This window comes from Octopus sinensis, linkage group LG5, assembly GCF_006345805.1.
Source record: "Octopus sinensis linkage group LG5, ASM634580v1, whole genome shotgun sequence".
In the NCBI taxonomy this organism is placed as follows: domain Eukaryota; kingdom Metazoa; phylum Mollusca; class Cephalopoda; order Octopoda; family Octopodidae; genus Octopus; species Octopus sinensis.
Genome location: NC_043001.1, coordinates 76,893,908 through 76,911,289, shown reverse-complemented (window position 1 = coordinate 76,911,289; position 17,382 = coordinate 76,893,908). Strand labels below are relative to the sequence as shown.

The 17,382-nt window shown below is 35.7% G+C and overlaps 1 protein-coding gene across 1 annotated transcript in view; it reads right to left on the bottom strand.

The window, feature by feature from the left end:
- Nucleotides 1-17,382, bottom strand: part of LOC115211839 — a 144,888-nt gene that overhangs the window by 94,899 nt on the left and 32,607 nt on the right. The gene's annotated exons all lie outside the window — the stretch shown is intronic.

Below are 17,382 nucleotides of genomic sequence, written 5' to 3'. Positions count from 1 at the left end.
GCATATACATACATATATATATATACTTATATCTTAAACAGAAAATTTATTTTATAGAGAAATGTTTACATATAACAGGGAATATATCATATATTTCTTATATAAGAAATATATCTTATATATCTTGTATCTTTGTACATATAATCAGTCTAAACAATTGTGAATGCATGCGCACATACACACACCCACAAGCACTAGCATTGTGTGTGTGTGTGTGTGTGCATGCATGTCTGTGTGTATCTGTGTGTGTGTGTGTAAGTATAGGTATTTATGTACTAAATATGTAGAAACACAGAGGCTCCATAATCTCTTTAGTGCAAAGACAAAATAAACTAAATAAAAAGGCATAAACATACAACAGAGACATGTATGTGTCATACATACATATGAATCTGCACACACACACACACAATATACACACCCATTATATACACATTGTAGTTTTCTAATGCATTTCCTATAATTCTCTTGGAGGATTTGAATGGCAACAATTAGAGCTGTTTATCTGCGTGTAAATGTGCATATGTATGTGTAGCTGTATGTGTTTATATATGTGTCATTGTGTGTGTATGTGTATCTGTGTGTGAAACTGTTTTTGAGTAACTGAGTAACTGTGTGTATAAATGTATTTGCATAATTGTGCATATATGTATCTGTAATGCATGTGATTCTGTAACTATGCGTATATCTATTTAGGAGTGTAACCGTGTATTTGCTGTGTATCTGAGAAACTGTGGATATCAGTGTAACAACTGTGTGTATGTATTTGTGCAACTGTGTGTATCTATATGCATGACTATGCATAACTGCATGTATATGTGTATCTGTTTGTATATATTTACACATAAAAATTCATGCACACATATACATGCATACATAGATAGGCACATACATACACACATGCAAATATTCATTCACTTATGTATTTATACACACACACACATGCAAATATTCCTTTACATATTTGCACACACAAATACACATATACACATGCAAATATTCATTTGTTTATGCATGTGTGTATTTAGACACACACATACATACACACATGCAAATACTTGTTTATGTATGTATTTTTTTATGCATAATTTTTTTTTCACCAGTGCACACAATCTTCTTGACAAAAAAGAAAAGAAAAGAGACTGTAAAGAAAATGAACTAAATATTGAAGAATATTTTGGAAAAATAAATCAATAAATTTAATCTGATTTATAATTCTTCTTCAAAATAATAAGAATATATAATCAACGGAATTCATTTTTGGTTTTTCTATGAAATAAATTCAAGCTTTTGGTTTGACATATCTCTAAAAGTTCTTCACAATTTAAAGAACCACAAAACACAGGCAATATAAACCTCTTTGAAAAACAAAATATATATTAAAAGATGAATAAGGCCTTCAAGTAGACTTATTACAATTTAATATGGAATAGATTGTGCAAGTTTTTAAGTCAAACGTTAATGTTTTGGTATGAAGGAAGGAAAAAGAAAAAAAAAAATCAGTTTCTGAAGCAGAAAAGAACCAAAAAAGAAAGACCATAAAAAAAAAAGAAAAAAGAAAAAAAATACAATATCAATGAAACAGGAGACATTAGATATTCTGAAGAACATTTAATGAACCATATTCACCTCGTTATTGAAGTCCAACCATTAAATATACTTCTTATGACCAGCTCCATTATTATTATTATTATTACATAAGGTGGTGAGCTAGAAGAATTGTTAGCATGCTGGACAAAATGTTTAGCGGCATTTCGTCCATCTTCACATTCTGAGTTCAAATTTCGGGGTCGATAAAATAAGCACCAGTTGAGAACTGGGGTTCATGTAATTGACTGGCTCCCTACCCAAAAATTTCAGGTCTTGTGCCTTTAGTAGAAAGGATTATTATTATTATTATTATTATTATTATTATTATTATCATCATTATTATTATTAAGGCAGCAGTCTGGCAGAATTCTTAGCACACTGGGCAAAATGCTTTGTGGCATTTTGTCTGTCCTTACATTGAAATTCTGCCAAAGTTGATTTAGCTTTTGTCATTTTGGGGTCAGTAAAATAAGTACCAGTTGTGTACTAGGGGATCAATGTAATTGTCTTATCACCCTCCCTCAAATTTTAGGCGTTCTGCCTATAGTAGAAAGGATTATCATCATCATAATTATTATTATTATTATTATTAAGGTAGTGAGCTGGCAGAATCATTAGCACGCCAAGAGAAATGCTTAGTGGCATTTTGTCAGTCTTTGCACTGAGTTCAAATTCCACCAAGGTCGACTTTACCTTTCATCCTTTCGGGGTTCGATAAAAAAAGGTACCAGTTGAACACTGGGGTCGATGTAATCGATTCATCCCCTCCCCTAAAATTACTACCCTTGCAGTAAAACTTGAAACCATTACTATTATTATTATAGACATCACACAGTATACAATACCATGAGGTTGTTGATTGAAGATATTGTGCCTACCAGGGGTTTGTACTGTTTGTCAAGTCACAACAAGGACCTCAGAGAATCTAATGCTCCGATAACAATAGGATAACCTTTATGTTTGACTCTCATAGCAGCCACATCTTAGCAATCTCAATTCTCAGGTCTCCATATTTATCAACCCTTTTTCTTTCATGATGATATGTTGATCTCCGGGCACTGCCGCATAAATTTTGAGGCACTCTTGTTTGTCGCTCCTAAAGGTTACTATATCCAGCCTTCAACAGCTGGATGTCCTTCCTAATGCCAAACGCTTTATGGTGTGTTTGAATGCTTTCTTTCATGTCATCACCACTAGTGAGGTTACCAAGCAGCTTGTGAGACTACAAAACCCAGTTAGGAGGCAGGGTGTAACATTTATGTTTAGAATGACATTGTAGGATAAGTGTGAGAGGCTGGATCTGGCTAGCTCAAACATAAAACAAATAGAATATTTGAGCCAGACATAGCTGGTTTAAATGCTAAAGGATTAAAATTCTTACGTTTATATATTTGTTTTGCAAGATTTTTGATGAGAAATCGTGTGTTGAAACAGATATTGTTGTATTTAGGAATGGTCATTTTGCCAGTTTAGCCAATAAAAACACACACTATATATCTGGTGTTACTTTGCTTCAGCGTTATTTTTTACATTAATTTTAATCTTATTTCAGCCAGAGTTTAGTTAGTGTGTGTGTGTGTGGGGGGGGGGGAGTGCCTATAATATTTGTATCTCCTGTTTATATATGTTTGTGTAACTTGTTTTTGTTTATTTTTATTTTGTTCATGTGTTTACACCTACTTATTATTATTATTATTATGTATGTATGTATAATAATAATAATAAAACTGAACCTTTATCTTTCACACTCCCACTTCCTTCTCTACCTATCTCACTCTCAATTAATTATTATTAATAATTAATAATAATAATAATTATTATTATTATTATTGTTATTATTATTATTATTATTATTATTATTATGGTGCTGAGCTAGTAGACTTGCAGGACAAAATGTTCAGCAGCAATTCTTCTGGCTTCATGTTCTGAGTTCAAATTCCATTGAGATTTTTTTCTGCATTATTCTTTGGTAATTAATTAATGCCATACATATAGTAAATATAGTGAGGCCCAACTACCTTAATTTTTATACTTATATGGCTGTTGCCTCCTCAGTTTGATATTGTTCAATTCATAGCATCAATATTTAGAACATCACCATCATTTAATGTTGGCATTCTGTGCTGCCATCAGTTGGATGGTTTGACAAGATTCAATGGGTCCAAAGACCTCATCATGTTCCAGTGTGTTTTGGCATAGTCTCTACAGCTGGATGGCCTTCCTAATGCCAAACATTTTATGGTGTGTGTGGCTTTTTTCATGCCATCACCACTAGTGAGTTTATCAAGCAGCTTGTGAGACTACAAAACTCAATTAGGAGGCAGGGTGTAACATTTATGAGAGGAGTGGGGCAATGGCATTAGCATTTAAGCATGGAGGGAAGGAAGGAGGGACAATCAGGTTCCTGCAGAGGAACTACATGGTTACTCACCTTTGGGAGAAAGAGAGAGAGAGAGAGAATGAGTGAGGATGATTAAGTAGGAGCTGTGAGTCCAAGTATCTCCTCAAGATAAGAGGTGAGTAGTGGGTGTGTCTCAAGTGGAACTAGGCGTACAGGTAGGTTGGTGGTGGAGAAGATAGGATGGGAAGTAGACAACTTTAAAGATTGAGCAGGATTGAAGGGTGGACAGAGAGTAGTGATAGATGACCACTGATCCATGAGATGGAGAAGGGAGGAGAGGTGTGAAAATGAGTGGGGAAGAATGGCAGGATTCTTTTACTTTTTTTTTTTTACATGTTTCAACCCTAAGGCTGTGGCCATGGGTAAGTAATAAATAAACAACTGCAGTATGGCTTACATTTTACTTGTTTCAGTCATTGGACTGTAGCCATGCTGGGGCACCACCTTGAAGGGTTCAAGTCAAACAAACAACCCCAATACTAATATTTTTTTTTAAGCCTGGTACTTATTCTATCGGTCTTTTTCTGCTGAACTGTTAAGTTACTGAGACATAAACAAACCAACACTTGTTATCAAGCAGTGAGGGGGGGGGGACAAATACACAGACACATAGAAACATACATATAAATGTACGACCAGCTTCTTTCAGCTTCCATCTACCAAATCCACTCACAAGGCTTTGGTTGGCTCAAGGCTATAGTAGAAAACACTTCCCTGAATTGCCATGCATTGGGACTGAACCCAGAACCATGTGGTTGGGAAGCAAACGTCTTACCATAAAGCAATGCCTGCAACCATATTTGTTATTCAAAGGTAGTTCACTCCCCTTCCTCTTCCTCTTCTTCCTTCTGTGATGTTTCTTCATCTTTGGCTTTCACCACTCCTTTCTCTCTCTCTTGTTCCAACTCTTTTTCTTCTCTCCTCTTATTCTATTACTTTTAATTTCAATAGTCTTTCTATCTTCTCCTCTTTTCATCTTCCTCTTTTATTCCTCACTCTTTCACTATTTCTTTCCTCCTCTCCCTCCATCTCTCAGCTCTTCCTGCTACTTTTGACTCTCTTCTGTCTTCCTCTTCCATATGGCTACTCTTACTTTTCCTCTTCAACTCTCCCTTTTCGTGTCTCATTCCCTCTTCTTCTTCTTTCAATCTTTCCCTCCCTTCTCCAACTCTGCTCTTCCTCCTCACCCTCACCACTCTCTTACTTCTCTTAATCTCTATGTTTAACCCTTGAGCATTGAGATTGCTCTGTCAAATGTAATGCATATTCTTTCGAATTAATCGCATTCTTTCAATTTAATCATGCATTATCTCCTAACTTCAAGATTTTGATAATGCGATTGTTGATTTTTAGAATGACATTGTAGGATAAGTGTGAGAGGCTGGATCTGGTTAGTTCAAACATAAAACAAATAGATGAGCCAGACAGCTGGTTTAAATGCTAAAGGGTTACAATAATCCCTTCTTTCCCTCATTCTCACTGAGCCTTTATCTTTCACTCTCTCACTTACTTCTCTATCTCCCTCTCAATTTTCTTTCTCTCTCTCTCTGTATAGTTCTTCCTCTCTTTAATTCTTTCTATTTATTTATTAGACCATCTTTCTCTATCTCACTCTCTCTATCAATCTTTTACTCTAAATTTCATGTTTTATTTCTCCTGGTCTCTCTCTCTCTCTCTCTCTCTCTCTCTGTCTCACTCTTTCTCTCTCCTCTCTGTGTTACTCTGTCAACTTCTCCTTCCTCTCTGCATTTCTGTTCATTTATCAGACCAACTCTCTCTCTCTCTCTCTCTCATACAGATATATATATTTCTCCTTCTCCCCTTTCAATTCTTCTATGTACCAATTTCTCTTCCATCTCATCTTCATCACACATTATTTGATCTTCTTTCTCTCTCTCTCTTCCTTTTTGTCACCTTACCTATTTCTCTCTCATACTTTCACTTTCACTCAACGTCTGTTTCTCTCTCATTCTCTCACAATCTCACTCCACCATCTCTACCACTCTCACATTCTCTCTTCCTTCCTCTCTTTGCCTTTCTATTTCATTCTCTCTCTCCCTCTCTCTACAACTCACATTACTTCTCTCTCATTCTCTTTGTATTTCTCTCTCTCTCCTACTCACATTACTTCTCTCCTTTCCCCTCTCTCTACTTTTGTATTTCTCCTTTCTTCCTCACTGTTTCTCTCTCTTCTACTCACATTCTTTGCCTTATCTTTGTATTTCTTCCTCACTCAACCACTTACATTCTCTCACTCATTCTCTACCATTCACTCTCACTCACTCGCTCACTCACTATACTCCACTCAATCCAAATCTGCTGCCAACACACACATCCTTCACTTGAAGAAAGCCTTCACTTCCACTCCAATAGTTTCACAACAAAATGCCGAGTTGTTACTACTGCTGCAACCATAATAGAACAGTGAGCACCAAGACACTTCAACAAACAGCAGCAGATCGTTTTTAATTCTTCCTCGCCGCCACCAATTTACTTCATACATTTTATCTTTCTCTTCTTTCGTTGCCACATCTCTCTGATTCCTCACTCTTATCTCTTTCTGTGCTGCAGTATGCTCACAACTGCTACCTCCCATATTCCCAAATTCCACTCTCACTTTTCTTCATCTCTCTCCCTGCATCCCATCTCAGATACAAACACAGTTACACACATATACTCACAACCATGTATGCATGCATATACTTACATACATACATATATGTGTGTGTGTGTGTGTATATATATATATATATATATATTATATATATATATATATATATATGTATGTGTGTGTGTGTGTGTGTGTGTATATATATATATATGTGTGTGGTGTGTGTGTGTATATATATATATTGTGTGTGTGTGTGTGTGTGGTGTATATATATATATATATATATATATATACACGTGTGTGTGTGTGTGTGTATATATATATATATTATATATATATATATATATATATATATATATATAATCTGACCGTGGCCGTTGCCAGCCCCGCCTGGCACCTGTGCAGGTGGCACGTAAAAAGCACCCACTACACTCACGGAGTGGTTGGCGTTAGGAAGGGCATCCAGCTGTAGAAACATTGCCAAATTAGACTGGAGCCTGGTGCAGCCTTCTGGCTTCCCAGAACCCCGGTCGAACCGTCCAACCCATGCTAGCATGGAGAACGGACGTTAAACGACGATGATGATGATGATGATGTATGTGTGTGTGTGTGTGTATGCACATACACTGACAATGTGTCAGGTAATGTGCTAACTCAAGTATACTAATTGTGTATCACTGTAAAGAGTTTATCCAAGCAAAACCAAAGTTGAAAGAGGATCCTTTACCCACAGAATCTACAAGTATCATAACCAAAGAACCCTTCATCAAATTGGTGACCCTGTCAAATAGTACTCATCATGTGACTATCAAATCAGGCGATATTATATAGTAATATGTGAATCATGAATATTAGGCAATGAAATATAATTTATATTTTCCCTATTTTATTTTTTATGCTGTATTTATACTAAGAGGCACAGGTGTTGCTTCCCAACCAAATGGTTCTGAGTTCAGTCCCACTGTGAAGTACTTTATAGTTCTGGGCCAACCAAAGCCTTTTGAGTGGATTTGGCGGACTGAAAGAAGTCCATCATAATATGTCTGTGTGTGTGCATGTGTGTATATATATATATATATATATATAGTTAATCCAAACATGAACAAAGAGAAAACACAACAACGCAAGCATGTGGGACAAGTATAGTGTTATCAGATGCGCAGGAAAGGAAAGAAAGAAGGATTTAACGTTTCAAGCAGAGCTCTCCATCAGAAACATAAAAAAAGGAAAGGTCCAAGGAAGGAAAGATGGAGAAAGAAAATCGCCAACGATATGCGCATGGTCATATATATATATATATATATATATATGTATATATATATATATATATATATATATATATATATATATAGAAAGAGAGAGAGAGATAATTGTTCTTTTCTATTTTTTAGCTGGTTTTTAACAAAAATACAAAGCTCCGTCATTGGAATGTGGATAATGAAAACAATGTCACATTTTAAACTTGAGAAAAGCCTAGCATAGTTTTACTGTTCCACTTACAGATTGTATTGGTAATGTGCAAGCCAGTTGGTTTGGTTTCTTTTTCTGAAAATTCCAGCTGTGTGCACATGTTTGCAAGTACTCTTGACATGTAATCACTATAAACAACCACTGTCATATAAGCAATGTCATTCATTTCCAGTCTTTTATGAAAATCATGTTCTGGCCGTGAGGGAAAATATTACCTTGCTTGGAAACAAGGCGACAAGAAAAGGCTACACAACCCAGATGCTGAAAAAGCCTGTTTCAACAAATTCCGTTTGTACTATGCAAGCATGGTAAAATAGCTACAAACTGATGATGGTGGTGGTAGTGGTGATGATGATGATGATGGTGATTCTATTTGCTGGTAAACATAAGCGCAGGAGTGGCTGTGTGGTAAGTAGCTTGCTTACCAACCACATGGTGCCAGGTTCAGTCCCACTGCATGGCACCTTGGGCAAGTGTCTTCTGCTATAGCTTTGGGCCGACCAACGCCTTGTGAGTGGATTTGGTAGACGGAAACTGAAGGAAGCCCGTCATATGTGTGTGTGTGTGTTTGTGTGTCTGTGTCTGTCTTCCCAACGTCACTTGACAACCAATAGTGGTGTGTTTACATCCCCGTAACTTGGTGGTTTGGCAAAAGAAACTGATAGAATAAGTACTTGGCTTACAAAAAATAAGTCCCGGGGTCAATTTGCTCGACTAAAGGTGGTGCTCCAGCAAGGCCACAGTCAAATGACTGAAACAAAAGAATTTGTTTACTCTTGGAGACAGACATACAGCAGTTATATTTGAGATGTTCAGATGATATTCTTGTTAGCCGAGTTCAATTTCTTGTAACTCCCTTATTATCCTCATTGACTATCTCTGTCAGTCAATTGATTCTGTAACCTGGATTCATGCCCAAGCTTTTGCCTTATTATAAAGACTTCTTGCAGAAAAGCACAGGTGAGGGTGTGTTGTTAAGAAGCTTGCTTCTCAACTGTGTGGTCTTGGATTCAAACCTGCCTCATGCTACCTTGGGCAAATGTCTTCTACTATAGCACTGGACTAACCAAAGCCTTAGTGAGCAAATATGGTAGACAGAAACTGAAAGAATCCCATTGTATATGTACCTATTATATATATATATATATATATATATAAAAGCATACTGGGAGAAAGGAAAGAAATGAAACGAAACAACGCGAGGTCGCTCAGTCATACAATAATGTAATAAATAAAATATATGCATACATACATATATGTACGTACCTACATCTACATGTAGATATACATGCATATATAAATATATATATATGTGAGTACAGGACACCACAAATAGACGTAGAAGTCAACGAGAAACGAAAACATAAAAACAAGGGAACGGACTTTTTTTAACAACGAAAAAACAGAACACAGGACAAACAACACAAGGAACACTCCCCTTCATCAGCTGTCCCCGGTTCGACTCCATGTGTGTTTCGAAGGTAAGGACAGGACACGCTCGTCGGACCGGTCCTTCCTGTGAGGGAATTAAATAAAATTCCCTTGCAAAGGGGTAAAAACAAGGAAAGAAAAAAATGTGACAAGAACAGGACGTAAAAGCAATACAAATAAAAATACGAATACAAAATAAAAATACAAATATAAAAAAATACAGTACACATAAAGAATAAAAACAGGACAAAAAAAACAAACATTGAGGGCCTTTTTTAGCCTAGACAAGGAAAAAAAATTCAGAGCGCAGGAATAAGTCATCTTGACTTGTAGCAGGCTGGAGTGAAAAGGAAGTAAGGTCGGCTCAGCCGTGAGGGAGATGAGGAGGAGTGAGAGGGAATATATGTATGTATAAAAAATATATATAAAAATACAAAATGGGACAAGAACGCAAAACATTCAAATAGACGATACAAAAAACGGACGGGTCATTCGAAGCCTCTAATCTTCAGTCAAGAACCGGATCATCCTCACAATTTCAGCTGATTAATCTTGAGATCGCTCCGATCCGGCCAGCCCCAAGGAAAAACTAAGCTATCAGCATTAGATTTCTTGGAAAAAGGATCGAATGTATACGAAACAAGGACAGAAAAACGGACAATGCCACACGAATATATATATACAGGTCGTCATTGACTTACAACCAATTGACTTTATGACTTTTGGCGCGCCAGCTCCCAGCAGCAATAATAAATAGCTCAGTTGAAATCTAATGGGTTTAATTTCTTAGAAATTAACCCGTCTACGGATATCAGCTAACAAATGCTTCCCCTAGCTTTGGTTATCAATCACCACTGTGGTTATCCCAACTGCTGGATGAATATTCTGCCGCAGAGACATTGAGGCAACCTCATAATTGTTTATAAGCCGACAGCTTGAGACTAACACCAGTGTAATAGTATAATACGGAATGCTGTGTGTGACTTACCTGAGAATGTATCTTAAGAATGTAAAAATAGAAAACAAAGCTATATAGGCCTACAGGTGGACTTAGACTCAAACTGACTTATAACCAGTCAGTTAAAACCATGTCCTGTGTGTATGTGTGTGTGTGTGGTGTGTGTGTGTGTATGTAAGTATGTAGTGTAAAACCAGTCTGTAGTACATAAATGGTTGGGACTGCTTCGTTATGCTACAGCGATCAAGCCTTGTTTGAGAAAAATTGTATAAAATAAAAAACAAGGGGTGATTGAAGAGTAGAACAGATGGCACTGCATTCATTGATGAATGAGGAATATATCTGTAGAACAATAAAAATTCCAAATTTCTCTCATCCACAGGTTTTATCTTCTTCAGTTTATAGTCTGACTAAGTTGTTAAATGGTTCTGTTGAATTTTTCTATTAGGAGCATTTGCTCAAGCAGGTAAGACATTGCATACAGTCTATATATATATATATATATATATATATAAGGATAAGATCGATATTTAAATACCAATCTTATCAGGTGGCCAGCATGGGAATAAAAACCTTCAAAAATAATAATTATTTAAAATTATAATTTAGGGTATTTAAGAGATACCGCCATGCTGGAAATAGCAGTCAAAACTTGACTCTAAAACCACATTAAATGTTCATACAGCACCAAGAGAGAAGACAAAGAGACAAAATAAACTAGCAAAAAATTAATGGCTAATTCCAGATCCCGGATTTCTGGCTCTGCATAAGAAATGGTCTGCCTTCATCAGTGGAATATACTCAGATAGCACATAAATACAAATATATATATATATATATATATATATATATATATACAACATATGATATACTTACATGGGTGAATGTATACATACATATATATGAACGTATACACACAACCAGTGAATATAACAACGAAATAAATATATAGATATATAAATTTATATAAATAAGGATAAGATCGATATTTAAATACTGATCTTGTCAGGTGGTTAGCATGGGAATAGAAACCTTCAAAGGTAATTATTATTTAAAATTAAATTAAATTAGTGATTAGCACTAAAAAGCACTCATCCCCAAATGTACCTATGTATGTTTTGATATATCATTCATAATACATATGTTCAAACAAATCGCACATGCAAATACAGGTAGAAGTATACACAAATACCTATACTCAAATGTATTCATACATATTATACATGTAAACAACACAGTTGTGTAGATAGGATTGAGAGCAGCAAAATACAATGTAAAGAATGGTGAAGAGAAAGAGAGGGGTAGAGGAAGAGGGGGATAGAGGAAAAGGGGGAGAGGAATAGGAGAAGAGATTTTATATATATATATATATATATATATATATATTATATATATATATATATATGGAGAGAGAGAGAGAGAGAATTTATTGTAATGTGAATTCCAATGAAAAGGTTAGTGAATGAAATGGTTTTTGGTAGCCTTTAAGATTAACTGATATATAAACAAACTCAAAAGGAGGTACAGCTAAGTGACTATACATATATGAGAAGGTGTAAAGTTCATAGGCCGACTATGAAAGAGTGATACTAGAGCTGTGAAATCTTGTTTGCATTAATTTCAAATATTCTTATTAATAACAGCATTGTTTCTTTCCAGCTAAACTGACATCTGACTGTTCAAAGAACATTTCAAAAGTGACTAGTGGCAAATTCTCTTGAAAATGGACAAAATTTGGCACCGTGATGTTATCCAATACCTGCAGGAAAAGAGTTTAGTCCCCAATGACATTCATGCTGACATAGTTGCTACATTAGGGGACGATGCTCCCGTTTTATCAATAATGCAAAAGTGGGCAGCTGAATTTAGGAGGGAAAGGGAGAGTGTTGAAGAGGACCCAAGGTCTGGATGTTCTGCAGCTGCCACCACCAAGGAAAACATTGATCGTGTTCACCACATGGTGACGGATGACAGGCAACTGACTATAAATCAAATAGCCAATGCTATTAACATATCCTGTAAGAGAGTTGAGACTTTTCTACACAATAAACTTGGCATGATGAAGGTTTCTGCTCATTGGATGCCAGACCTGATACCAGATCAAAGCATACCAGGCTGATCACATCATAAGAAAATCTGACATTATTTCAGGCAGATCCAGCTGGTTTCCTTGAAGGTTTCCTTAACCAGGCTAAGTGTTAGATTCATAACTTTGAGCCAGAGACACAGGCAATTCATGCAATGGAAACACCCCTTCTGCAAGGAAGGTGATGGCCTCAGTTTTATGGGATATAAAAGGTATTGTGTTTATTGACTATCTTCAAAAGGGCTACACTATCAACAAAAAGTACTATGCCAACTTGTTGAGGTGGTTACCAAGGGTTATCAAGACCAAATGCTCAGGAGAACAGATGAAACGTGCCTTGTTTCATCAGGAAAATGCTCCAGCACACTAGGGCTTGGTTTTGATGGTGGCTGTGTGTATCTGTGACTTTAGCACCTTCCCTATTCTCCTGGTTTGGCCCCATCTAACTATCATCTGTTCTTCAACATGAAAAGGCACTTGGGTGGTAACCAATATTCCAGTGATGAGGTCATATCTGCTGTTGATGAATTTTTTGACCAATAGAATGAAAGCTTCTTCACCAATGCATCCAAGCACTGTAACACTGCTGGAAGAAATGTGTGGACCACAAGGGGAACTATGTTGAAAAATAGACATCATTTGGTGACATTCCATGAGAGTTTCTTGGTCAGACTGTGAATTTTTCAGCTAACCCTCATATATGTATACACACGCATAACATACATCTCACTTCTCTCTCTGTATAAACATGTATTGTGTGTGTGCACATGCACATATATATCATGTGAACACATGACTGAACAAACTATCAGATGTTACACGACATTGGACACAATGTGCTATGCACTGTTTTAGCCAGTGAATGAGGCCACCCTACTGGCTCAGTGAGCAGGCCAACATTCACCTACGATTGAAAAGGGACTGGAGCAACATGAAATGAAGTGTTTTACTCAACAACACAATATGCCACCTGGTTTGGGAATTGAACCACAATCTTTAATATATATATATATACATTGGGTTGGAAACTAATTTCCCGCCATTTTTTAAAATTTTGGAATTTATTGCGTTTTTAAATTTTGGAATCTATTTTGTTTTCTTTCTAGCTAATTTTAATTCTTAAAAAGGAATGTCATGTTAAGAAAAACAAGCATTTTCGACACCTTCCTTTTGCTCTTAATCAAGGTTCTAAAGCCGCAAAAGCTGCTCATGACATTTGTGCTGTGTATGGAGAGGATGCCATAGCTGAAAGGACTGCTCGTGATTGGTATGCCAAGTTCAAAAGTGGAAATTTTAACCTCATAGATGCACCTTGTTCTGGCCGTCCAGTTGAGTTCGATGAAGAGCAATTAAACCAACTTTTGTGCGAAAATTTTCATCAAATGACAAGGGAACTGGCAGAGAAAATGGAATGCTTCCACACTGCTACAGAGAAGTATCTTCACTTGATGAGAAAGGTTCAGAAGTATGGATCATGGAACAACTCAACACGGCTATTCAAGAGAAAAGACCTAATCAGCAGTATGGAGTTCTTCTGTTGCACGACAACGCCCGCCCTCATACCGCTAATATGACCAAGGAAGCCATTCAAACGCATGGCTGGGAAGTGCTGCCACACCCGCCATACTTTCCTGATTTGGCACCAACAGATTTCCACTTCTTTCAATCTCTTTCAAATCCTATGCGCGGAGTTTCGTTCAATACTGATGCAGAATTGAGAGCTTAGTTGGATCAATTTTTTGAGTCGAAATCGGGTGATTTCTACCAACAAGGTATTGAAAATCTTGTTGAACATTGGGAAGAAGTTGTAAACAACAAGGGTGAATACATTATTGATTAATTAGTTGTTATTTTTTATTAAACCTTTTAAAAATTTAAATTTAAAAAAGCGGTGGGAATGTAGTTACCAACCCAATATATATACTATACATATATAAAGACAATGGCTTTCAGCTACACCTATGCTGAAATTTAAAATCAATAACAGCTTATACAACTCTAACTTTCAAAGCCAAAGAAACAAATGAGAGCAAGATCTTGGCTTTGCAATGAGGTGGGTGTTATTTTGGGAATTTCCTTCTCTTTGACCAGTGGTTCTCAATCAGGGTCCATATAAAATTTTTGGGAGTCTATGCAAAAAAATAGTAAATTGGGGATTCACAATAATATTTTAAGGACCTCTGAAAATATTTTGCTTTAGATGTATGTATTGGTATGTAGTGCAAGAAACATCTAGGTTTCTTTCTCTAACATTTTACATGGTTCAACCTACATGAGTTAATGTGTGAAAAACAAAATAGGAACGTTGAAAGAAGTGTCTATGAAACTAGTTTTTAAACATCAAATTTTATTCAAATATGAATAAAAATGTAATAAAAATATATAAATTACAAATATATTTTTAAAAGTTTTTTTAAATTTAAAAAAATTAAACACCTAAAATTACAATACTGATATATACAGAAAATGCTAAACCTAAGAAAACTCTCAACAGGTAAGTTATATTTTTTTAAATAATTTTATTGTATTTTATAGTAGGTATTTTACATGCTTGCATTATTTTATTGAATAAAAATTTTTATGCATATTTCATACAATAAGGTTATTCTGCATTAAGAGTTGTGGTTCTATTGGTAAAATCCCAAATTTGTAAAAATATACATACATAAATATATATATACATACCTATATACTACATATATACACACATATATATATACATACGTACATACATACATACATATATACATACATACACACACACATATATATATATAGAGAGAGACATATATACATACACAAATATATACATACATATATATATACATATATATATATACCTATACATATATACATTGCTCAAGGTGCAGCAGATAAAGTGTGTGTGTGTGTGTGTGTGTGTGTGTGTGTGTGTGTGTGTGTGTGTGTGAGAGAGAGAGAGAGAGAGAGAGAGGAGAGAGAGAGAGAGAGAGAGAGAGAGAGAGAGAGAGAGAGAGAGAGAGAGAGAGAGAGAGAGAGAGAGAGAGAGAGAGAGAGAAAGAGAGAAATGCAACTTAAGAAATGCAGTAACTATCTGAAGACATGTTCATACTTTGAAATATTATTTATACTAACCACAGAAATTTATTCTGATGCCATCATCACCTACAGATGGGTCCTCCTCTACCATGTGTACCTGCATCTCCTCCTCTCTTTAAATGCTTCCACATGAAGATCTAGTTCCACAAGTAAACTATTGAGCCATTTTTACAGCTTCAAGATTATATGTATGTATGTACATAAGTCTATGTTGTATACAAACACACACACACATGAATGAGAGAGCCTGTTTCTTGGCCAGCAATACATACATATTTACATTGCATACATAACTACACACACACACACACACACACACAGTGGAAGCCGTTTATTGTAATCATTTTGAAATGAAGTCTTTTCATTTCTAATAATTGGTCAATAACATTAGCTGTGGTTATAAGTGGTTGCCAGTGCATATGTATATGATATATATAAATATGTGTGTGTGCATGTATACATATAAACACACACACACATCCATGCACACACATAAATACATATATATATATATATGTGTGTATATATATATATATATATATATGCATGCATACTCTCGTACACTCATATGCATATGTGTATTCATAATGCAACACACTCAAAACATATTTTTTCATTATGTATTTAGAATGCATCAACATTAACAAAGATGTAAATTTTAATGGCAACTTTAACGAGTCTTCACTGGTCTGACGAGAATTTGTCCAAAGATCAGAATGGAAACACATTGTAAAGGTTTGATCAACGGAGAAACAAAGAAAACCAAAATAACTAACCAGATATACAGTACCAAAATAGAATCAATTCATTATTATGATAGCATTTATATTATTATTATTATTATTATTATTATTATTATTATTATTATTATTAAGGTGGTGAGTTGGCTGAACTGTTAGCGTGCTGGATGAAATGTTTAGCAGTATTTCGCCTGTCACTATGTTCTGAATTCCACCAGGTCGAATTTGCCTATCAGCCTTTTGGGGTTGATAAAATAAGAACCAGCTGAATACAGGGGTTAATGTAATCGACTTAGCCCCACCCTCAAAACTGCTGTCCTTGTGACAAAATTTGAAATCATTATTATTATTATTATTATTAAGTTGGCAAGCTGGCAGAATTGTTAGCACACCGGGCAAAATACTTAGCAGCGTTTCACCTGTTGCTACATTCTCAGTTCAAATTGTACCGAGGTCGACTTTGCCTTTCATCCTTTCAGGTCAATGTAATCGACTTAACCCCTTTCCCCAAATTTGAGGTCTTGTGCTTCTAGTAGGAAGAATTATTAAGGCATATTATTAAAATTATTATTTGAGCCTCACAGAGGCAATGTGGCCGATACCTGTCATGTAAAAAGCACTATTCAAGCACTGGGCCTCACAGAGGCAATGCAACCAATACTGGTGACATGTAACTGACACCTGTGCCATTGTCACGTAAAAAGCACCCAGAAATGCTAGCATGGAAAGCGGACGTTAAACAATGATGATGATGATCCAGCCATAGAAACCATGTCAAATCAGACTGGAAAAATGGTGCAGCACCTCAGCTTATCAGCACTGGCCAAACCATCCAACCCAAGCCAGCATGGACAACAGATGTTAAATGATTATTATTATTATTATTATTATTATTATTAAGGCAGTGAACAGGAAAAATTGTTAGGGAGTTTGGACAAAATGCTTAGTGGCATTTCTAACAGCTCTATGTTCTGAGTGCAAAGACCACCAAGGTCAACTTTGCCTTTCAATGTTTCA